General features: G+C 42.1%; 1 protein-coding gene and 1 pseudogene across 1 annotated transcript in view; both read left to right on the top strand.

Moving 5' to 3' along the window:
• The window catches only part of LOC132239454 (KRAB domain-containing protein 5-like), a 124,447-nt gene extending 102,885 nt beyond the window's left edge, over nucleotides 1-21,562 (top strand). The window contains exon 7 of the mRNA XM_059705771.1: nucleotides 21,447-21,562. The gene's annotated coding sequence lies outside the window, so the exon portion shown is untranslated. The remainder of the gene's footprint in view (nucleotides 1-21,446) is intronic.
• Nucleotides 1,606-24,280, top strand: LOC132239438 (zinc finger protein 93-like; annotated as a pseudogene).
• The last annotated feature ends 341 nt before the right edge of the window (nucleotides 24,281-24,621 follow it).

Below are 24,621 nucleotides of genomic sequence, written 5' to 3'. Positions count from 1 at the left end.
TATTAGGTATGTCAAATGTAATGAATGTCAAAAAAGTATAACAAAGGCATAACCTGGGGAAACATCGCATATGAATATGGCAGTGAGAACTTATCAATTTATTATATGTTAAAGGAGAGTTTATCGAAAATGCCTTTATCTCATTAAAAATTCTTACTGGACAGAAATGTTGCACATGTGGGGATTTGAGAGGAAAATGTAATTCATGATGGATATGATGTCATAGATATTGCTTTAAAGTTTCTTGAAGGTTTGAATGGGGCCTCTGGAAATTGATTAGATTGCTTTACTTTCTTTAAGATTCATCTGAAAGAGGATAGATATCTCTACCAAATGTTTTTAGGAACATTGTAAAAGTTTTCTATAGGTAAAAGCAAATTCTCTTGTCTTCTAAAGGGTACATTTATTCTACAGAGTTTAATGTCCACACCCGAGAGAACCTCATAAGTAGAAAACAAGTAAAATACCTAAAATGTAAAAAAAAAAATAAAAAAATTCATAGGTAAAAATATTCTTTCCTGTATAAACATTAAGTAAATTTGGAATTGAATTGTATAGGGAAGTCGATAACAAATGAATTACCATGTCACAAACATTTATCTCAATTAAGGTGTTTGAATTTATCATTCCCCTCGTAACATATAAACAATACAATTTATATCTATTTAGTAAAAGTTATTGCTGCATATTTTTTAAAAAGCCTGGATGGTGAACTCAATTATGACATACTTCATCCCTCCAGGTTTTGTCCTTATACAATTCTCTGCAACTGACCCAGGACATCACAGGGTGAGTGGGGAATGGGAATGGAAATGGTGTTCTGATAGATGTTGGTCTGCGATGGCCTGTTCCCCAAAGGTAGAATTTTGAATTTCACAGATACAATTTTGAATTTTACATTCAAGTTTGCATCTCCTGCACAGACAACTGCACTCCTTGTTTTATTAAACTACTTATTTGGTTCGTTGCTCGATTCAGCCATTGCTCCACCACAACTGGATGTCCAGGTTCCCAGAACCCAGAGCTGGAGTTCAGCTGGCATCTCTGCCAGTACCCACCGGGGAGTCCACCACTTCCCAATAGAAGTTTTGAGCAAATCCGTTCTCAGCCTGTTAAAGACATTGTAGCTTTCAACGTAAGTGGCCCACTGATCTCGAAATTTTATATTAAACTGTTTGAAACATCAACTTAAAATGGGCAGGGAGTAGTCCTGCTTTACAGGGCACAAAAGAAATTGCACAGGTTCAGAATTCAGAAAATACAAACTGTGAGGCAAGCGGACAGGAGTCAGGACCCAGTTAGCATCCCAGGCGATGCTGATCCTGGTCATCATCCTGCGGGCTGGCTCCACCTTCGAACCGGCAACCCGACTGTGGGCCGCAGCCCGACCACCTTTTCCGCCTGCACGCAACGCCCACCCTTAGCCACAGCGCATTCCAGCGCCTCCCCAGCTCCTGGGGCTCAGCGCAAACCAAGCGCCCCAGGTGCAGCCTCTCCGCCAAACCCCTTTGTTCACGCCCCGCGCTTCGGCCCCGCCCCGCGCTCCCATTGTCCCCGGAGCCCCGGCCGCCCCGAGCCCCGCTAAGCGCCCTTTGCCGCCCCGCGCACGCGCAGTTACTCCCGGACCCGGAAGCGGCTGGTGCGGAGGGAAGGTAACCGCGGCATCTGAGGCCTCTGGTCTTTCTCCTTTAAACCTCCGCATCTCAGCCCACAGCCCTGCACGTGTGAAGCCCGGGGGCCGAGGAGACCTTGAAACCCCAAACCCGCCTCCCATCGGCGGTAAGTCTCGCGTCCCGGTGAGACCTCTGACCCCGAGGGCTTCGCTGCGGGTTTGAGACCCGCGTTCCCTTTGGCTGAAACTGTTGAGCCCTCTCTGCCTGCGGTCTGCCTTCCCGGGGCCCCTGCGCCGGCCCGCGCGTGGTTTTCCTGCTAAAACCGTTCACGGGCCAGCCCTCCGCCCCAGGCCATTAAAGTGTTGGGAGATGGAGTCAAACCCTCTCTCCCCTCCGCAGCCTCGCAGTTCCCGGCCTGCAGAGCCGGATTCCTCCCTGGCCTGGGAGTATAGACACCCCCCTTTCCAGATGCCCCCCCCAACGCCCCACCTAGTAGGTAGGAGGCCGGATCAGTGAGGGGGCCCATAAGGAGCCCGCAAAGTTGAGGACGTGGAAGGTCCTTGCAAATCGACTGTAAGTATGAAAGAGGAACTCGGGGAAAGTAGTAAATGGAGAACAAGTAGAGACCCATGGAGGAAAGGTGAAGGGGAGCAAAAGGGTGAGGAGCCCTTGGTTAGCAGAGGTGGGGGCCCGAAGGGCGAGGCACCTGAGATGGAGAGAGTCAGGAGAAAAAGTTGGATGAGGCCAGTGCAGGAGCTGGAAGGGAGGAAGGGATGACCGAGTCCAGCAAGAGTCAGCACTGTGGCCCTGGCCGCTTTGGCTCGGTGGATAGAGCGTGGGCCTGCGGACTGAGAGGTGCCAGGTTCGATTCCGGTCAAGGGCCTGTACCTTGGTTGCGGGCACATCCCCAGTAGGGGGTGTGCAGGAGGCAGCTGATTGATGTTTCTCTCTCATCGATGTTTCTCTATTCCTCTCCCTTCCTCTCTGTAAAAAATGAATAAAATATTAAGGGAAAAAAAGAAGAAAAAAAAAGAATCAGCACTGTGCGCATAGCCAGGCGGTGGTGCCAAGGGAGTCTGGCAGGAGAGGTGGAACCTGAAAGACAGAAGGGAAGTAGAAGGGACACAGGGATGGGGGAGAAAGGTGGGGAACAACCGGAGAGATTAGGGAGAAAGGGCTCCTGTAGGTGATGGTTCTAGTAATTTCACGGAAGTGGTATAGGAAAGGAATAGAATAAAGGGGAGACAGGAGCGAGGGGAAACACAGGAAAGGACATTGGAGAGAAACAAAGAAAAGAGCGACCTAAAGGGCTGAGAAACAAGTGGAGAAAGAAGGGAACACAGTTCTGGGCGAGTGGAAAACTGATGGATGTGGGGATTAAGTTGTGATGTGTTGACTTGTGGCTTTGTGACCTATTTAATTTAATATTTGTATTTCAGTTATACAGATGAAAATGAGAATTGCAAAGGTCCAGTTTATAAGGCTTGCTCATTTTTTTAAAAAATATATTTTATTGATTTTTTAAAGAGAAGAAGGGAGAGGGATAGAGAGTTAGAAACATCGATGAGAGAGAAACATCGATCAGCTGCCTCCTGCACATCTCCTACTGGGGATGTACCTGCAACCCAAGTACATGCCTTTGACCGGAATCGAACCTGGGACCCTTCAGTCCGCAGGCTGACGCTCTATCCACTGAGCCAAACAGGTTTCGGCTTGCTTGCTCATTTTATAAATGATAAAATGGTTATTTGCGTCAGCAGATAGCTTTCATTTGCAGCCCTTGTTCAGCCAGAGTGGAGAGTCTTGTCTCAGTCAGTCCTGGGTCTCTTCCCATTTCCTGGGATGAGACTAGCGAAGTGAACTGGGACAAGAATGACCTAGTCTATCCCACATGATGCTTTTTCAAGGAATATTAAAAGTGTTGGTCTTTTATTTCTTTGAAATGGATTTACTCTTTCCATTTACTCTTTAGAAAACTGCTGTTATATTTATTTAATTGTTTTTAAAAAACATATTTAGTCCTAGCCACTTTTGCTCAGTGGTTAGAGCGTTAGCCTGCTGACTGAAGGGGCCTGGGTTCGATTCCAGTCAAGGGCATGTACCTCGGCTACAGGCTCCTCACAGGCCGGGGCCCTGTTCGGGTCTTGTGCAGGAGGCAACCAGTCAATGTGTTTCTGTTACATTGATATTCCTCTCCGTCTTTCCCTCTCTCTTACACTCTTTCTAAAAATCAATTGAAAAATATCCTCGGGTGAAGACTAAAAAAAAAAAAAAAAAAAAAAAAAGAATTAAAAAATAAAAAGCATTTGAAATAAATCTTTGTTGAATTTTCCTTTTTTTGTAAATTTTCATTTACTTCCGAAATAAGCATTGGTGACATCTCATAATCAGCTCTTACCATTCTTTTCTAAATACAAGGTAGCTTAGAAAAACACAATTAACCCTGGAAGACATTATATTTTTAAAAATTTGAATTTTTTCCCTTCTGAATATATTGTATCTACTTTAGATTATATGCTTTGTATTTTTTCTTTCCTGTATAACATGTGGTAACATCCATTGGTGCATATAAATGATATATTAGGCTATTTCAGTGTACACTTGGTAAGGATGGCTATGTTCTTAATAGTCAGAACCTAGTTTTAGTGAGTTAGTCTAATAGTCACAGTTTTTAAAATTCCATTTATATGATTTGTTAAATTAGTGAGCTGTAAGCTTCAATGATAGTCCTTTAAATCCCTTTTCTCCATTCTCTGAAAATGTTGAAGGATGGACATGAAACTTTGTTCCAAGAGAGCTCATCTGTTTATGGTGAAGGAATTTGATCAACCTATTTCCATAGCTAACATTTTTTTCAAAGTTTTCAGCGCCAAAATCTGTGTGCATCATTTTATATATTTTAAATAATTCTCGGTGAATTCCTGGAAAAGATGCAGAAAATGATTGTGTTTCTTTAATAGATCTGGGGACAGACAATTCTATGATGGAAGGAGTATTATCGGTGTCTTTTGGACAGATCAGGAAATTGAGGTAGAAGAGTGAAAGGCTCAGATGCTGGAAGCAAAAGGCTCAGAGTCAAGTCAAATCTATGAATTTTTGCAAATTATTTACCTCCAGGTGCTTTGGGTTCAGCCTCTGAAGTAGGATAATAAAGGCTCCAGCTCTGCAATTAAGTGTGTGAATTTGTAGAAAGCCCAGCACAAGACCTGTGTCACTGAGGTGCTGTGTGTGCAAGTGATCACTACAAAGTGTTTCTTGTTAGAGCTCTCTGTGCTCATCAGGACCCCACTGGGACTTGCCTACCCGCACCCCCTTCAATCCACCTGCCTCCTGCCCCCACCCCTGTTCCCAGGTTCTTTCTTCCATCACAGGCATCCATGATGCTGCTGCCAGAGCAGGAAGTCCCAGCACCTTTGCCTGGTGTTTGAGGCCTTGGTTTTCTTGTGGCATTTTTCACAGGTTCACCCACAGCCAGCGCAGTCTGACCAAAGTTACTGGAACACCCTGAGCATTTTCACTCTTGGAGGGCTTTGCATAGCGTTCCCTTCCCTTCCCATACTCTCCTGGCTTATAGACTGTTGGACCCAAATATCTCCCTGGTGACCCTTCACACTCACAGTTCCCACTGAGCTCACTGTCTTTTCCTCATCTTTCTCATTACCCAGCTTCCCCTTTGTCCACTCAGTCACTGGACAAGACCCAGGGTCCTCTGTACCAACAAGTGCCCCACTCCTGATCTCTATCCCTCTTTCTCCTGGTTTCAGACCCCTGAATTGACCCATTCTCTCCTTTCCATCTCCATGGTTTCAGCTGGTTTAGCTTCTGTCCTCTGTCCCTCAGCCTTCTTTGAGCCTCCTCTTTGGTCTCAAGTTTCTACCATCAAGTCTGTCCCAATCTCATGGCCTTAGAGGGGTCTTTATCCAGAGCTGACCTACCCTCCCCTGCTGACAGCCCTCTCATTCCACCTGTCCCTTCAGCAGTGTCCAGGGTCCTCAGTTTAATGAGGAACTCACCAAGACAAGTTAGCACCAACGAGCTGCAGGAGGTAGGCAGCCATCAGGCAGCATTGGGTGCCTGGGGCCCCTCTACCTCTTCCTTCACCAGTGCAGGCACCAAGCAGGCACTAGCAGCAGGAGCAGAGGGCCTGAGGGATTGTAAGGGCTGCATTCCCCAGACCCTGGTTTTTTTGGGGGGATTGTAGGACGGAGGAGTCTGAGAGGAGAGAGGTAGGTGGTGATTGAGGAGAAGTGCTAGGACAGGGAAGGAAAGAAAGACCTCCTGGTGCTGGTTGTGTAACTTTGGGAGTACTCCTGGCGCCCTGTGGCTTAGGCTCCACATTGGTAAAATGGGCACAATCATTACCACGTAATGTTGTCACAAGAATTAATGACTCTGCAGAAAGAGCTTAGAACAGCCTGGCCCTTAGTATGGTTGCATTTTATTTTGTAATTGGAAAAATGTGTTTCTGTTGTTTTTCTATCAAATTGTTTATTCCTCTTCTTTCTCTAATATTCTGTGAGAGTTACATGGGTGACAGGAATCTTATCTGTCTAATTAATTGCCTGAACCTATTAGAGCTCATTAAATAATCTTATAATAGTTTTAATAAATGAAATATTTCAGTGAATGAATACATAATAAAACATGCAGTGCATGAAGCTAAGATGGCCCATTGGAGCCCACAGGTCAGGTTCCCTTTGCTCCTTCTACACTCCATCTCCCGCTCGCTCCCCCTCCCTGCATCAGCTGCAGGCACAGGGGCCTCCGCACTGTTCCTTAAACACATAGGCAGGTTTCTGCCTTAGGGCCTTTGCCATGGCTGTTCCCTTGTTCCCAACTTTCAGTGAGTTTTCCACGCTGTTTTAACTTGTCTGCATTGGGCTTCTCTGGACTCGGATGCTTTTCTGTTTATTTATTTGTTTGCTTATTTATTGTCTGTCTCCTGATTAAGGTGGCTGCCCACATGTGCAAGGCCTTGGTCTTGTTCTGGTCTGTGTCTCTAATGCCAGACACCAAGGAGATGGTTAATCTTGGATGAGTAAATGTATGTACAAGTGATTGACAAAGCTAAAGATGAACGACATAAAGGAATGGGTATGTGGGAACAAATTGAGAAACATATGTTTAGAGTTAGAGTGAGAATGACAGTCTTTTTAATTCCTCTCTCAGAACCTGACACATCTTTAGACAAATACAACAAGGACAAAAAGACTGAGTAACACCATGATATAAGGTTGGGAGTGTATATACACACCCACTTGACTCTGATCCTACAAAAAAAAAAAAATCATTTCCTAAGACCATGTTTAGTTACAAAGGTGATTATATACATAACCTCAAAGAAAGCATCAAAGAAATGAAAAGGTTGAGTATTACAGGCACAGTCTGCCCTCATATTGCATAAAATACTTTCATGTTGATACTGTAGTGCTGGCCCATCCAATATGGCAGCCAGTCTCCTCCTGTGGCTGTTGTGGGTGTGAACTGTGGCCAGTCTCAGTTGAGATGTGCTGTCAGTGGAGGATACATATTGATTCTTCAGAACACAGTAGGGAGAAAAGGATGTGAAATACCTGGCATAAGTTTCTTTAAATATTGACTATTTGTTGAAATAGAACTATTTATGGTAAATATATATTCAGTTAAATAAAAGATTGGGTTAATTTAAATTTGTGATTTAGTAATTAATTGTTTGAAAATTAAAAAGTTATCATAATTAAATCCAATCAGGTCAATATAGAGAACAGATTAGTGGTTGTCCTGGGTTAGGGATAGGAGTTGTTAGAAGGCAGCTCCAATTAAGGATCTGATTTGTGGTTCTGATTTAAACAAAGCTACATGGTTAATAAAATTTCATAGACACACACACTTAGACACCCACCCCCATAAACTTATCGTGTAAGGCTTCAGTTGGGTCTCAATCATATGTTGAAATCTTATCCACTGCCTTGGGATATTACCCAACTTAAGAATAGGGATATTACCTTATTTAAAGATTACCTTAAAAAGATAATCAACTTGCCCTGGCTGGTTTGGCTCAGTGGATAGAGCATCGGCCTGAGGACTGAAGGGTTCCGGGTTCCATTCCGGTCAAGAGTACATCCCCGGGGTGCTTTCTTGATCCCCAGTAGGGGGCATGCAGGAGGCAGCCTCTCTCCCTCTCCTTTCCTCTCTGAAATCAATAAAACAAAATATAATCAACTTAAAATAAGGGCATTAATAGTGGGCCCTCCTCTAATATGCCTGTTTTCCTTCTTAACAGGGGAAATCTGGACAGAGTTATGTATAGAGAGATAAGGCAGCAATTTTTTATTCCTGAGAACCATGTTAGTAAAATAATAATGTGGGCCTATTGACCTGTTTATCTGCTATTAAAAGCATAAATTTCCCCATGAAGATTTACTAGATGTACCGGTTAATAATGCGGATTTTTTTCAATAGATGGGGTTACACATATGTTGTTATATATGCGATTTGATATGTATGCTATTTTGTTGTATTGAAAACAAGCTTAAAAACTTCATATGTCAAATTTTCTGAAGGTGTTAACATCATAGATATTTGTACACTTAAAAATGTCGAATTTCATGCTAAAAAAAGAGCATTTGTGGGAAGTTTTAATTCATTACTTTATTTTGAAGAAAAGTGCTGCTGAATACTTCGGGAAGCTTATGGTGAACATGCTCCATCTCAAGATACTTGTGAACGCTGGGGTAAACGCTTCAAAAGTGAGGATTTCGATGCGAAAGACAAAGAACACCCAGGTCAACCGAAAAGTTTGGAGACCAACGATTACAAGCATTATTGGATGAAGATGCGTGTCAAACTCAAAAACAACTTGCAGAAAGATTAAACACTGCCCAGCAAACTATTTCCGATCATTCACAAGCAATGGGAAAGATTTTAAAGGAAGGAAAATGGGTGCCACATCAACTGAACGAAAGACAAATGGAAAACTGAAAAGTCATCAGTAAAATGTTGCTTCAGCAGCATGAAAGAAAGTCTTTTCCATCGAATTGTGACTGGTGATGAAAAATGGATTTATTTTGAGAATCCCAAATGCACAAAATCATGGGTTGATCCAGGTCAACCATCAACATCCACTACAAGGCCAAATCGCTTCGGAAAAAAGACAGTGCTCTGGGTTTGGTAGCATCAGGAAGGTGTGGTGTATTAGGAGTTTCTAAAACCAAGTGAAACCATTAATACTGATCGCTACTGACAACAAATAATCAATTTGAACCACGCTTTGATAGTGAAATGACCAGAATGTGCCAGAAGACAGGGCAAAGTAATTTTGCTTCATGATAACGCAACGTAACATCACACAATTCAAAAACCAGTGAAAGACACGTTAAAAGATCTTGCCTGGGAAGTAGAAACCTACCCGCTGTATTCACCAGACTTTGCTCCTTCAGATTACCACTTGTTCCAATAGATGGCACATGCACTTTCTGAGCAGCACTTCAGAACATATGAAGAAGTGGAAAATTGGATCTCTGAATGGTTTGCCTCAAAACAAGAAAAGTTCTATTGGGACGGTATCCACAAATTACCTGAATGATGGGGCAATGTGTAGCTAGTGATGGACATTACTTAGAATAAAGCACTTTTGATGTTTCTCTTGAAATTATCGTGTTTTCTTTGATTACAAAATCTGCTACTATTAATAGGTACACCTAGTAGGGTTGCTCTAAGGTTTTATTATAGTGAATCTGCTATGTTTCAGGAATTTGTTTTCTATTTTTTTCATAATAATTGTTTGTTAAACTCTATCAAATTTGGGAGTCATTTATATTAATTTAATCATATTTTCCTCAAATTTCATAATATGACTATTAAGTTTATAGATTTTAAACTTAAGTGTCATAGTAAGTACTTTTAATATATAACCCTATATAAATCCAGCTTCAGAATTCTCACAATACAGTCACACTCACAGGAACAAAGATTAGAGGAATGATTAACATTGCCAGAGGCAAGGGAGAGTGGAAATGGGAGTTGCTATTCAGGGATACAGATTTTGATTTATCGAAGATAAATAAGTTTTCAGAGATCCACGGTATAACATTTTGCCTGCTGTTAACATTATTGTCTTGTGCACTTAAAATTTTATTGATTCTGGTTAGTGTTTCTCAGTGGTCGAGCGTCAACCTATGAACCAGGATGTCGCTGTGTGATTCATGGTCAGTGCACATGCCCAAGTTGTGGGCTCAATCCCCAGTAGGGGGTGTGCAGGAGGCAGCGGATCAATGATTCTCTCTCATCTCTAATGTTTCTATCTCTCTCCACTTTAAAATCAATAAAAATATATTTTCAAAAATTTTATTGAAAGATCTCATGTTGTGTTCTTGCTATAATAAAACATTAATAAGAACAATGATTAAAATGTGTTTAGGGTTCAGTTAGAGAAAGTGAACATGAATGTGGTATAAGGAATCTCATGTCTTGAGAGGCTTCTAGAGTATGCTCCTTTAGTTCATTTGCAAATACAGCTGTGATGGAAACACTTTTCTACCCCTTGTCCCTTAGGGATTGAGGCTCCATTCACCTATGGATGGGATGAGGCCTGTTATACCATGTGTCCCATGGGAGAGGTGTGGGCAAAGAACTGGGGACTGAGGGTCATTTTGGAAGAATTCTGAGGACAGGATTTTCACAGAATCCTGTTGCCACCAAGTTTTTTTCCCCTCCCCTGTTTGCATCTGCACAGTAGCTACAGACCTAGCTAAACCCATTCCAGGACAACCCCATCTCCAGGGTTCCACCCTAGGAGCCTGCCCTCTAGAAGTTCCTACCCCAATCCTTCACACTACTCATAGGTCTCAGATATGTTGGGTCTAGTATCTCTAACCCACTGCTACCTAAAAGCAGGTCCCCTGCACCAGGGCACTAGGGAAAGATGCTATTTCATGGGCCTCACTGCCGACCTACAGAATCATAACTTTTTAGAGTGGGACCTGGATCCCCACGGTTCTGTATGCACGTTAAAGCTTCAGAAGAAATGCTTAGCTGGATGGTCCCCTTCCATTAGACCATTTGATGAACTGTAAGAAGTAACAATACTGTGCCCTCCCCCACAGAGCTGAACAGCTGGTCTGGGTTGTTGGTTTAGTGGGGTGCTCCAGGTGATTCAAAAGGAAGGGTAGTGTTTATCAGAAGAACTATCTGCCCCGGTGCATTTGTGAGAGTTGAGAGCAGGCTTTGGTCCAGGGGAGGTAACAGGGTTCTTTTTTGAGTTTGGAGGAACAGAAGTACAGCCCACATTCTCATTGCTGGGTTGGAAATTGTGCATGTCTGTGGGATGGGAGAGCACAGGAATATAAGAGAGAAAAACTTACATGTTGGTCTTAATGTAGAATCTCACTTTTTCTTAATCTCTCCTGTGACAAAGGGCAGGGGAGTGTGACATTTTTCATCATTCAAGTCCTTCTGCCTGTGAGTGTGGTGGAAGCACGGCATCTTCTCCAGATGCAGGTGTGATTGGTCAACATAAAGTCGCCTGAGAAAACGACCCAGAGCAGGAGGAGGAAGAGGACAATATGGCTGCTTCTCAGGTAAACGCTCTGTCTTGGCTCAGGTCTGTGTCTGCTTTTCCTTTTAAAGTTCCTGGATGTAGGTGGTGCAGACCTTTGCTTCTCTATTTCTGATGATCCTGCAACACGAATTTGTTTTCAACTGCTTACTTTTTTTTCTTGTGATTGTACAAGTTCCCTCTTTAAAATGTGACTGTCGCTTGGGGTGTTTGGGTTCCCCAAGATAGAAATCAAGAGGAACCTCCAGAGAAATTTCTTGGGAAATTTTCTTAGGCTTATGCTCGATCATAAGGGAGACAACACAGAAGAAAGGAAGGGCCTCTGAGCTGCTGAGGGGCTGGCGCTGCTTGGTGGCCCTAACAAGCTTGGGACACATAGGAGGGTGGTTTGAAAAAGGCCTGCTGGTGGAGATTTCCATTTCAGGGTGCAGTTACTTCCTTTTCCAATGGGGTTGTCTGGTTGTTAGCGCCTGCGCTGTGGGGAGAGATGGCAGTGTAGTTCACTAGAGCCACCCGAGGAAGGTCATGTAGCAGTCAAGCCTTTATCGACTGCTCATGTGGGTCAGCAGTTTCAACATCTGCAAGGAAGCAGGCCTTTAGGAGGCAGATAAAGTCAGCTACCCCTGAATTTTTGTCCACAGCTTTCTGTTCATTGTGTCCATCCAGGTCCCCTATACGAAATGAAGAACTCTCACCATAAATTAATGGCCATTGTGTGGGATGAAGATACTTTCTTCTACTTTTAAGGTTCTCTCAGCTGGCCTAATTGGATAGACGTGATATGTATGGGAGCTCCACACACATGACAGTGTTAGAGACCCCACATGCAAGAGAGGCTCAGAGATTGAAAGGGAAAATTGGTATATGAGACATTCTGAACCTGGGATGAGCTACTGCACCTTGGGACTTCAGAATATCGTTGCCAAGAGATCACATGTTCAGGAATACTAGTTTGCCTACCACCTAGATCAAGCATGTCAAACTCAAAGGCTAACACGTGCAAAATAAACAAGGTTTAAGTTTATGTGGGCCGGAAAAAACCCCAAAAGCTTCAAATGTCATAGAAATGTGGGTTTATTAAGATAGAGACATGCTGAATACAAAGGGCTGAAATAAATGAGTAATGGTTAATGAGAATTTGTTGTGGGCCACATGTGTCCCGTGACCCGCAAGTTTGACACGGTTGACCTAGGTAGTTCAAATGTCATTTTGGTTTGACACAGATCATGGGCCAAGCTCATCATTTAAATTCTTCTAGGTAGTTCAGGGGGAGAGCAGAAGGTTCTCTAGGTCTTCATGCCTTCAGTTCAACATAATGCATGTACCGTTGAAGCACATCTTAGGGTGCCTTGTTCTGAACCCCCACCTTCAAATCTTCAGAACATTTTCTTTGTGACAGATCAACATGGGAAGGCATTGATAGCCAAGATCCCTATTGAGACGGTGTTTGCAGAAGGGAAATGTAGGTTTTAGATTTCATATGGCTGCAGCATCTGCTCTGCAGAACAGGATTGAGACAAAGCACCTTTAACCAGGATGGCCTTAGTGGCCGGGATTAGATCAGAATGTGCTGAAAAAGAAAACGCGTTAGCAGAGACTTGCTCTCTACATTGGCATGGAAGCCTTACTCTTTAAATGTACTGTGAGATTTACAGAATGTGGAGGTATATGTGGAATGAATTTTGTATAAAATTGGTGTTAGTGATGATGTGTTCTGTGTCCTTCAGTCACCTGATGTCACTTCCTTTGCACCTGATTTTCACTTGGTGTGGGTGTTCTCTGCCCAGTTCCTGAACCATAGAGTTAATTTTAAAAAATCTTTAATAAGGGTTTCAAAAAAAAAATTGTGAGATGTGCATAAACGATCACATTGCATCTGGAAACTTCCATTGCTTTTCAGTTTCTCTTTATGTTCAGGTTGCTTTGAGAAATAAAGGCTTCTTGTTGTTGTTCACTGGAGATCCTAGATTTGCAAGTGGAGGGTTTTATCAGGCAGGCCTCAGACCTGTACATTTTTGTTGTATTCCACCGACATGTCACAGACACACTCTTCTTTATCACTACTTTGTATTTTCAAAAATGTTTACAAGCATCAGAGTAATGGATGTTCAAGTGTGTTAAATTTATAAAATACAGATCAGCACCAAAGATAACACATCAAACAATAGGCTAAGAACCAATAGCGCTAATATTTTATATTATGGTGTGTTTACCTCCCTTTTGTGTTTATAAAGTACCAAGATGATGATTCACAAAGAGATTTGTGAGATTAACACATTGACATTAATGTTCATTTTATTTCAGGGTAATTTTATTGACATGAAAATATTTTATGTCGTATTTTTTTGTGTACATAGTTTCCATTTCTATGTCTGCCTTTTTGCAAAAAAAATGTTATTATTTGAGCTTTTTCTTCTTACATTCTTGTTTCTGTTCTTTTTTTAAAAAAATATATTTTTATTGGTTTCAGAGAGGAAGGGAGAGGGAGAGAGAGATAGAAACACCAATGATGAGAGTGAATCATTGATCGGCTGCCTCCTGCATGCTCCCTACTGGGGATCAAGCCTGCAACTTGGGTGTGTGCCCTTGACTAGAATCGAACCTGGGACCCTTTAGTACACAGGCCGACACTCTATCCACTGAGCCAAATCAGCCAGGGCATTGTTTCGGTTCTTTACAATTACAACAGCTGTGAACATTCATGAGGGTTGAGTCTATGTATTGGTCTGTATTCTTTTTGACAGATTCCAGATAAAGTTTGGAATAACACCCAGGCTCTACCATTTTCTGGATGTTTTACAAAATATTCTCATAAAAAAGGATGAATAGCCCTGGCTCAGTTGGTTGAGCGTTGACCCATGCACTGAGGGTCACTGATTCAATTCCCAGTTATGGCACATGCCGTGTTGAGGGCTCAATCCGTGGTAGGAGGCGTGCAGGAGTTAGCTTATTGATGTTTCTCTCTCACCAACGTTTCTGTCTGTCTCTCTCCTTCCCCCTTTCTCTCTTTCTAAAGTCAACAAATACATTTTAAAAAAGGGAACAATAATGTTATTCTTTGGTTACTTTTGAGATTTATCAGTTAATATATAAAAAACTGTTAAAACAGTTGTGGTTGCTAGGCTTCCTAATCTGTGAGACCTGTAAATTCCTTAAAACTGTTCAGTCAAAGTCTTGTATATGAATTTTTTTCCCGTGTTTTCTTCTGTGCTGTCTAAAGGTTTGGCACATGTACCAGCACATTGGCATCTATAGTTATAAGTGAGCTGGTTAAACATGTGGAAGCTCAGACCCCATCCAGAACTCATTAAAATTTTTAAAAGTGCTACACTGCTCACTCAGAATGACTTCTCCAGCTAAGAACTATATACACTTGATCCTGTGTGATTCAAAGCACTAAAAATGGATATGCCTGTGTTGGTGTCTTTATTTTTAAAGTTCCTCTTCCAGAAAAGTAAAGCTTCTACAGTGGTTGGATCATATGCCATCCTTTCTCAAAATACATTAGAGAATATTAGTGTCAAAGTGATGCCATTGGATAACTCAGGATACTTTCCTAGATCAAAACCAGCTCTATTAAAGAAACACACACACACACACACACACACACACACACACACACACACACACACACACCAAACCAATTCCATTAACTCTGTTTTCATTTTGGGTGACCTTATGACCTCTGCCCATGTTCAATAGAGTAATGCTTTTTTCCCCTTTTAATTTCAGGGACAGTTGGCCTTCAGTGATGTGGCCATAGAATTCTCTCAGGAGGAGTGGGCGTGCCTGGACCCAGCTCAGCGGAAACTGTACGTGGATGTGATGTTGCAGAACTACAGGAACCTGGTATTCCTGGGTGAGGATCACTTTCAAGATTTTGTACTCCACCCATAGGGTTTTGTTTTCTTCATTAGTACAGTGTCTGCTTAGAGCCTCTGCTTTTTATGATAGAATTTCAGACAGACTCGTGTTCTTAAGGAATGAAATTGGGGTGCAGAACAGAAAGGCTTTACTGTTTTACTGGTGGAGAACAGAAAGGCTTCCTGATGTATTTGGAAGTGGAACTCAGGATCAAAACATTTTTTTATCTTTATTATTTTTTCTTTTTTCTTAATTAAATCTTTATTGTTCAGATTATTACGGTTGTTCCTCTTTTTTCCCGCCATAGGTCCCCTCCACCCGGTTCCAACCCCACCCTCTGCCCTTATCCCCCCCACTGTCCTAATCCATAGGTGTACAATTTTTGTCCAGTCTCTTCCCATACTCCCCACACCCCTTCCGTACCGCCCCCCCGCCCCGAGAATAGTCAGTCCACTCCCTTTCTATGCCCCTGATTCTATTATAATCACCAGTTTATTCTGTTCATCAGATTATTTATTCACTTGATTTTTAGATTCACTTGTTGATTGATGTGTATTTGTTGTTCATAATTTGTATCTTTACCTTTTTCTTCTTCTTCCTCTTCTTAAAGGATACCTTTCAGCATTTCATATAATACTGGTTTGGTGGTGATGAACTCCTTTAGCTTTTTCTTATCAGTGAAGCTCTTTATCTGACCTTCAATTCTGAATGATAACTTTGCTGGATAAAGTAATTTTGGTTGTAGGTTCTTGCTATTCATCATTTTAAATATTTCTTGCCACTCCCTTCTGGCCTGCATAGTTTCTGTTGAGAAATCCGCTGACAGTCATATGGGTACTCCCTTGTAGGTAACTGACTTTTTTCTCTTGCTGCTTTTAAGATTTTCTCTTTGTCTTTTGCTCTTGGCATTTTAATTACGATGTGTCTTGGTGTGGTCCTCTTTGGATTCCTTTTGTTTGGGGTTCTCTGCGCTTCCTGGACTTGTAAGTCTATTTCTTTCACCAGGTAGGGGAAGTTTTCTGTCATTATTTCTTCAAACTAGGGGCCCGGTGCACGAAATTCGTGCACTGGGTGTGTGTGGGGGGGAGTGTCCCTCAGCCCAGCCTGCCCCCTCTCACATACTGGGAGCCCTCAGGCGTTGACCCCCATCACCCTCCAATCGCAGGATCGGCCCCTTGCCCAGGCCTGACGCCTCTGACAGAGGTGTCAGGCCTGGGCAGGGGACCCTCATTTCCCCCCATCACTGGTTCTGCCCCCAGCCCAGGCCTGATGCCTCTGGCCCAGGCATCAGGCCTGGGCAGGGGACCCCCAGACCCCTCCGATTGCTGGCTCTGCCCCTTGCCCAGGCCTGATGCCTCGGCCAGAGGTGTAGACCCCCATCACCCTCTGATCACCTGATCGGCCCCTTGCCCAGGCCTGACGCCTCCACCAGAGGTGTCAGGCTTGGTCAGGGGACCCCCATCTCCCCCCGATCACTGGCTCTGGCCCCCGCCCAGGCCTGAGGCCTCTGGCCCAGGAATCATGCCTGGGCAGGGGACCCCCATCTCCCTCTGATCGCTTGCTCCACCCCCCCGCCCAAGCCTGACGCCTCTGACCCAGGCTTCAGGCCTGGGCAAGGGGACCATCATATCCCCCCAATCCCCGGCTCAGCCCCCCGCCCAGGCCTGATGCCTCGGCCAGAGGAGTTGACCCTCATCACCCTCCGATCACCAATCACCGGATCGGCCCCTTGACCAGGCCTGAGGCCTCTGGCAGAGGTGTCAGGCCTGGGCAGGGGACCCCCAGCTCCCCGTGGTTGCAGGCTCCGCCCCTGCCCAGGCCTAACGCCTCTGGCTGAGGCGTCCGGCTCGGGCAGCGGGGACCCGCAGCTGCAGCGGCCCCGCGATCGTGGGCTCCGCTTTAGGCCCAGGCAAGGGACCCCTAGCTCCTGGGACTGCCAGCTTCGACCGTGTCCAGCTCCCATCGCTGGCTCCACCCCTGCTTCCTGCTATCACTGGCCAGGGCGGAAAAGGCGCCTGATTCTCCGATCATGGCTTGGGGGCCGCCTTTGCCCTGCCCCCCAGCTCTTAGCTCCTCCCTGGGTTTCCGATCACTGTCAGTGGCAGGGGGCTTCTTCCTGCTTTCCCTTTCGCCTCCCTGCATTGTGCCTAAATATGCAAATTAACTGCCAATCATAGTTGGCAGTTAATTTGCATATAGCCCTGATTAGTCAATGAAAAGGGTATCGTCGTACGCCAATTACCATTTTTCTCTTTTATTAGTGTAGATAGGTTTTCAATATCTTGCTCTCTGTCATCTTCTGGCACCCCTATAATTCTGATGTTGGTACGCTTGAAGCTGTCCCAGAGGCTCCTTACACTATCTTCATATTCTTGGATTCTTTTTGTTTTTCCGGTTGGGTGATTTTTGCTTCTTCGTATTTCAAATCTTTGACTTGATTCTTGCGACAGGATCAAAAAATTTAAATGTTGTCTCGAGTATAGTAAAGGTGCTTTCAGAAAATACTATTTTGGGAAATAATTTTCTAGAATATTCTGATATTCTACAATGTCCTATTTTCTCACGTGAGCACAGTACTAGATTATAAATTGGAGAATCTCCATTGAACTCATGTTCGCTTTTCTAATAAACAGGTGTGTCTAAGCCAGACCTGGTCACCTTTTTGGAGCACATGAAGGGGCCCTGGGAGTTGAAGAGGAAAAAGACAATATCCAGCCAGCCAGGTAGGTGGGAATCAAGGAAGCGGATGACTCAAGTGAGAGGCCAAGGTTATGGAGGAAGTCAGATATTATAATATGGTTTGGAAAGATCTGCTGCAATAAAAAAGATTTTGGAGAGGGTCAGGTTTATTTCTGTTTCTGTCTTCAAGGGACAGAGCCTCTTCAACACTTACTCTCTGGCATCATGTAAGGGTTCTCCTTGTGCTCCTGTGATCTTCCTTCGCATTTACAGTGAGAGCCAAAGACCTGCCCTAACAGTGTGAGGGTGCCATGACCTGGCTGCTCTTGCATTTCTTGGTGAACCTGGGGAAGTCTGTGCACGTTGCTGAGGAATTTTACGTTAAACTATGTTTAAAGTTCTGTTTTCTGCCCCAAGTAAGTAATTTGGGAGGGAAGTGGTTGAGATAATGGAATTTGGTTCCCACATCCCATGAACACTGTGGATCAGTGTCCAAGTTGTCTTATTCTTCCTTTTACTTGATGAAGCCTGTTTCTGATGTTTCTATTGTATATTTCAATTCAGGTACTAACTATATTCTTCAGCTCCCAATATCTGTTTAGTTCTTTTTTTATACTTGTCGTCTGTTTGTATTTTTATTTTTGTCATGCATAGTTTTGATGGTAATATATTTTTTAATTTTTTTTGCTATATTTTCCAGTTGAGCCTCTTTAAGATGTGTTTGTTTTCACAGCTTTGTTAGGTAATTAACAGATGTTCATTAACTTAGAGCCAGTTTATGGAGATTTATGTTGTTCCTCTGGTTGGATTGTTTTTCTGTTTCTTCCTAAACCTTGTGATCTTTTGTTACTATTCCAGGTCATTAGAAACAGCTGCCATCCCATTCTTTATGAACTTGCTTTGTACAGGAGAAAACAAATAACAATCAGCTGTGATAGATTGTTCATTGCCTGTCAAACCTATTCTAGAAAGTGTAATCAGTGTGTGTTTGCGTGTGTGTGTGTGTGTATAACTCCTTTTTTACTATTTCAATTGTAGTTGCCAATATATTATATTCATTTCAGGTGTACACCCCAGTAATTAGACATTACATAGTTTCCATGCTGGGGCTACTTAGCAAGTTATGTGGTACACTGGGGCCAGATTCTGCTTGTTTGAGAAATTGTTGTAAAGACTGAAGCATAAGGCAATTCGGGCTGTTTGTATGGAAAAGCCACTGGAAACAGCTTTGGTGGTCCCAGACGTTGATGGGTGGATCTCAGGAATTCTTCAGGGTGGGTTGAAAAGTGTGAGTCAGATTGATGGAGACGTAGCTATGGCTCTTGTTTGCCAGCTCTGTGGGTGAAGGGCTCAGAAAAGGAGCAAAGGCTTGTAACAAGACTTATGCCTGGGAGAAAGCATCTTCTGTAGCTCTTGTCTTTATGCCAGAGACTTGAGTTCCAACCTGCATATCCCTGGTGCCATTCGAGCTGCTACCACAGTGCTGGAGCTCACAGGGCATGAATATGAGTAAGTCAGAGCATGAATCTTTAAGAGGAACTGCCTAGGACTCCATCAGCTCTCCGTTTCACTCAGGCACAATCCCTGCTAGTTTTTACAGCCAGAGTAATGGGGACATCTCTTCTTGGCATTGGAACCCTGGGCTGGCAGGCCTTCCATGGGGCTGGGACCTTTCCCTCCTCAGATGTGACTTCTGCAGCTGATATATTGCTGGTGATTTTTGTTTTTTAAAAATATGTTTTTATTTATTTCAGAGAGGAAGGGAGAAGGAGAGAGAGAGAAACATATAGCTGGTGACTTTAATCCAGCACATGGGCCCAGTCCATTCCGTGGCGTTGCACCTCCTACCAGTCTGGATAAGCCTTCTTCTTTATGTCCTTACGTGTAGAACTTCATTCAGCGAGGTTTCAGGCAGTTTTGAATGATGGTTTTCCTGTAGTTTAGTTGTATTTTTTGTGTGGTTGTGGGAGGTTGCCAATGCTATAATTACCTACACCTCCATCTTGACCAGAAGCCTGTGTGGATTTTGTGTAACTTCCCAGTTTAAAACATGTTTTGCTTTTATTTAGAGCTCATGATATCTTCCCATTCCTGATGTCTTTCTTCAGCATTGCAGTCTTTCTGGTGCTTGAACAATTACTAACTTTTTTACTTAGTAGTCCACCACAATGTATGCTCAGTATATTTCATTTCTATAGAAATCTGTTTTATTCAAAAACGAAAAAAATCCCTTAGGCATTTACAAAAAATCCAGACAAATGGAAACCCAGTACACTCATTTTTTCTCTTCTGGGAGAAACTGAGAATTGGGAGTTATCCCACAGATATTTTGTAGTGTGTCAGAAAGGGTGAGCAGTTATTGTGGGTAAGTGTAGGTAACTTTCCCCCCTCTTTGTTATGATAATTTTATTTTATGCTTTCTGGTGGATATTGTGGTCTTTGAAGTGGCTTCTGAAGTACTTTAGGAGATAATTGGGTTAGTAATTGTTGGTAAGTTAGCATCTCCATGGAGGAAGAAAGTTTTTGTGCTTCCTATTCTTCAATCTCACTGAAGGCTTCTTGCAGGTATTAATTCTGTACATTAAAATTTAAAGAATATTTACCTGAGTGTATTTTATAATTAATTTGTTATATTTCAGCTATGTCTTCTCAAGTTATTCAGGATTTGTTGCCAAAGTCAGGTGTAGAAGTGTCATTCCAGAAAATGCTACAGGTAAGATATCACTGATGTGGCATTGAAAATTTACACTGAATGAAAGTTTTGTAATATGCAGGGGAATATGAAGAGAAAAAAGCTTGTTAGTCATGATGGATGTGGCCAAAGTGGGACAGTTACCCTTAATAAAATCCTTGTTGCCTAAAGAGATTAAGGATTTAAACATTTTGAAAATTTCTACTTGATATCAGTTTCATTGGCAGAACAATGTGTTTCTGAACATAAAGACTAAAGAAATGTTTTTAAAAGTACATATCCTCTGCTCTGGCTGCTGTGTCTCAGTTGGTTGCAGTGTCACCCTATATTCTGAAATGTTGTGGGTTCTATTCTGGTCAGGACACATGTAGGTTTAGGGTTCAGTTGCTGGTCTAGGTGCAGGCAGGAGGCAATCGATCAATGTTTCCCTTTCACATCGATTTTTCTTTCTCTCTAAAAATCAATAAACATGTCCTCATATGAGAATTAAAATAAATAGATGAATACATATTCTCTGAAGTAAAATTTGTAATTACAGAGAAGTCACATAGTCCATTATGCAAATAATTTTTGAATGATTTAATGTAGCATTTGATTAAACAGTCAAATATTTCTAAAAATGAGATATTTTAAAAATGAAGATACAAGTTATAAATGAATTTGTAAATCCCTTAAGCAATTTTGTATTATTCTTTCATGGGGAAATATTTATTTTTCCAGAGTCTTTAAATTCCAAAAATGTGCAAGGATATATATATAGCTGTCATAGTATCAGAATAGGTAATTGGAAAAAACTGTACATGTGCAATGATACTAGAGCCCTAACTAAAACTTTTTCACTCTTAAATCATTATCAGAGTACATATAATGAAGAGAGATGTCACCAATGCAATGAATCTCAGAAAAACATTAACCAAAGGTTAAATTCTAATAACGGTCAGAGAACTCAGCTTTCACAGAAGAATGATAAATGTCCAAAAGTCTTTGACAAAAGCTCAAATATTTTTATACCTCAGAGTATTCATACTGTAGAGAAGACAGAAAGACTTAGTGAATGTGCCAGGTCTTTCAACCAATCATCAAATCTTACTGAACATAAAAATACTCATATTGAGGAGGAGTCTTTCCAGTGTAATCACTATGTGAAAGTGTTTAGTCAGTCCTCTAAGTTAAATATACATAAGGAAATCCATACTGCAGAGAAGCCTTACAAATGCAAAGAATGTGATAAAGCCTTTAAGTGGCATGCACATATTGTTTTACATCAGAGAATTCATACTGGAGAGAAGCCTTATAAATGTAGAGAATGTCACAAAGCCTTCAACTCTTATTCAAACCTTATTCGACATCAGAGAATTCATCATGGAGAGAAACCTTATAAATGTAAAGAATGCGGGAAAGCCTTTAACAAGTGTTTAAGCCTTACAAAACATCAGAGAATTCATTCTGAAGAGAAGTCTTATAAATGCAGAGAATGTGGCAAAGCCTTTAGCCAGAGTTCAACTCTTACCCATCATCAGAGAATTCATACTGGAGAGAAGCCTTATGAATGTAGGGATTGTGGGAAAACCTTTAACCAGAGTTCAAATCTTACAAAACATCAGAGAATTCATTCTGGAGAGAAGCCTTATAAATGTAGAGAATGTGGCAAAGCCTTTACCTCGAGCTCAAATCTTACTCAACATAAGAAAATTCATTCTGGAGAGAAGCCTTATAAATGTAGAGAATGTGGCAAAGCCTTTACCCAGGGCTCACATCTTACTCAACATCAGACAGTGCATACTGGAGTGCAGCCTTATAAATGTAGAGAATGTGGGAAAGCCTTTAGGTGGTGTTCAACCCTTACCCATCATCAGAGAATTCATACAGAAATAAAGCCTTATAAATGTAGAGAATGTGGGAAAGCCTTTAAAAGTTATTCAGGCTTTACTAGACATAAAAGAATTTACATTGGAGGGAAGCCTTGTAAATGTAAAGAATGTGGCAAAGCCTTTAAGAAGTGTTCATGCCTTATGAAACATCATACAATTCATACTGGAGAAAAACCTAATCAATGTAGAGAATGTGGCAAAGTCTATAGCCGGTATTCAACACTTACCCATCATCAGCGAATGCATGCAGGAGAGAAGCCTTATAAATGTAGAGAATGTGGCAAAGCTTTTATCCAGAGCTCACGTCTTACTCGACATCAGATCATTCATTCTGGAGAGAAGCCTTATAAATGTAGAGAATGTGGCAAAGCTTTTATCCAGAGCTCAAGTCTTACTCGACATCAGATCATTCATTCTGGAGAGAAGCCTTATAAATGTAGAGACTGTGGCAAAGCTTTTATCCAGAGTGCACATCTTACTCGACATCAGATCATTCATTCTGGAGAGAAGCCTTATAAATGTAGAGAATGTGGCAAAGCTTTTATCCAGAGCTCAAGTCTTACTCGACATCAGATCATTCATTCTGGAGAGAAGCCTTATAAATGTAGAGACTGTGGCAAAGCTTTTATCGAGAGGTCACATCTTACTCGACATCAGATCATTCATTCTGGAGAGAAGCCTTATAAATGTAGAGAATGTGGCAAAGCTTTTATCCAGAGTGCACATCTTACTCGACATCAGATCATTCATTCTGGGAAGAAGCCTTATAAATGCAAAGACTGTGGCAAAACTTTTATCCAGAGCTCACATCTTACTCGACATCAGATAATTCATTCTGGAGAGAAGCCTTATAAATGTAGAGAATGTGGCAAAGCTTTTAGTCAGTGTTCAAACCTTACCGATCATCAGAGAATTCATACTGGAGAGAAGCCTTATAAATGTAGAGAATGTGGCAAAGCCTTTATGCGGAACTCAAATCTTACTCAGCATCAAAGAATTCATTCTGGAGAGAAGCCTTATACATGTAGAGAATGTGGTAAAGCCTTTGCCCAGGGCTCACAGCTTACTAAACATCAGAAAATTCATTCTGGAGAGAAGCCCTATAAATGTAGTGACTGTGGCAAAGCTTTTACCCAGGGGTCACTTCTTACTCAACATCAGAATATTCATTCTGGAGAGAAGCCTTATAAATGTAGAGAATGTGGCAAAGCCTTTAGTTGGTATTCAGCCCTTTCTAAACATCAGAGAATTCATATAGAACAGAAACCCTGATAAATGTAGAGAATGTGGCAAAGCCTATAAATTATGTTCAAACCTTGCTAGCCATTGGAGGAGTCATACTAGAGAAAAGGCTTACGAACATTAAGAATGTGGCAAGGCACATATACGTTGATTAGACCTTACCACATATATGAGAATGCATTCCTGAGAGAAGCTTTACAAATGTGAAGAGTGACAAAGCCTGGCAGTGTGGCTTAGTGGTTGAGCATGGACCTACGAGCCAAGGAGGTCATGGTTAAATTCCTAGTCAGGGTACATGCCCAGGTTCAGGCTCTATCCCTATTAGGGGGTATGCAGGAGGTAGCCAATCAGTGATTCTCATCATTGATGTTTCTATCTCTCCCTTCTTCTCCTATGTCCCTAACATCAATAGGAACATATTTTTAGATAAAGTGTGACAATGTCTTTAACCTCGGTATAGCTTTACTCAATACTAAGGAATTCACAGTGAATAGAAGCAACATAAATATAAATATGGGAAAACCTCTAACCATTGCCCAAACCTCACTAAATATTAAAGAATTTGTACCAAAGAGAAGCCTTACAAGTGTAGAGCTTGTGATAATGCCTTAACCCAGTGTTGAAACCTTAGTCAATATCACATAATTTATAGAAAGAATAAAAATATAAACAATGTGGCAAAACTTTTAGTCATTGCTCAAGCCTCAATGTACTTTAGAGGTTTCCTAGTGCAGAGAAGCCATTCAAATGTAAAAAGTTCAGCAAAGACTGTTTTTACCATTTACATCTTTTTTTAAAAAAATATATTTTATTGATTTTTTACAGAGAGGAAAGGAGAGAGATAGTCAGAAACATTGATGAAAGAGAACCATCGATCAGTCGCCTCCTGCACATCCCCCACCGGGGATGTGCCCGCAACGCAGGCACATGCCCTTGACCGGAATCGAACCTGGGACCCTTCAGTCCGCAGGCCGATGCTCTATCCACTGAGCCAAACTGGTTTCGGCTACCATTTACATCTTAACTGCCATATGAGTGTTCATACTGGAGAAAAACTTAAAATGTTAAAGAATATGCAAACCCGTTACCTGGACCTAACACCTTTCTGAATATCAGACAATGCAT

Source organism: Myotis daubentonii, chromosome 8 (genome assembly GCF_963259705.1).
Source record: "Myotis daubentonii chromosome 8, mMyoDau2.1, whole genome shotgun sequence".
NCBI classification, from domain to species: Eukaryota; Metazoa; Chordata; class Mammalia; order Chiroptera; family Vespertilionidae; genus Myotis; species Myotis daubentonii.
Note: the sequence above shows the minus strand (reverse complement) of the source record. Positions and strands in the feature narration are given on the sequence as shown.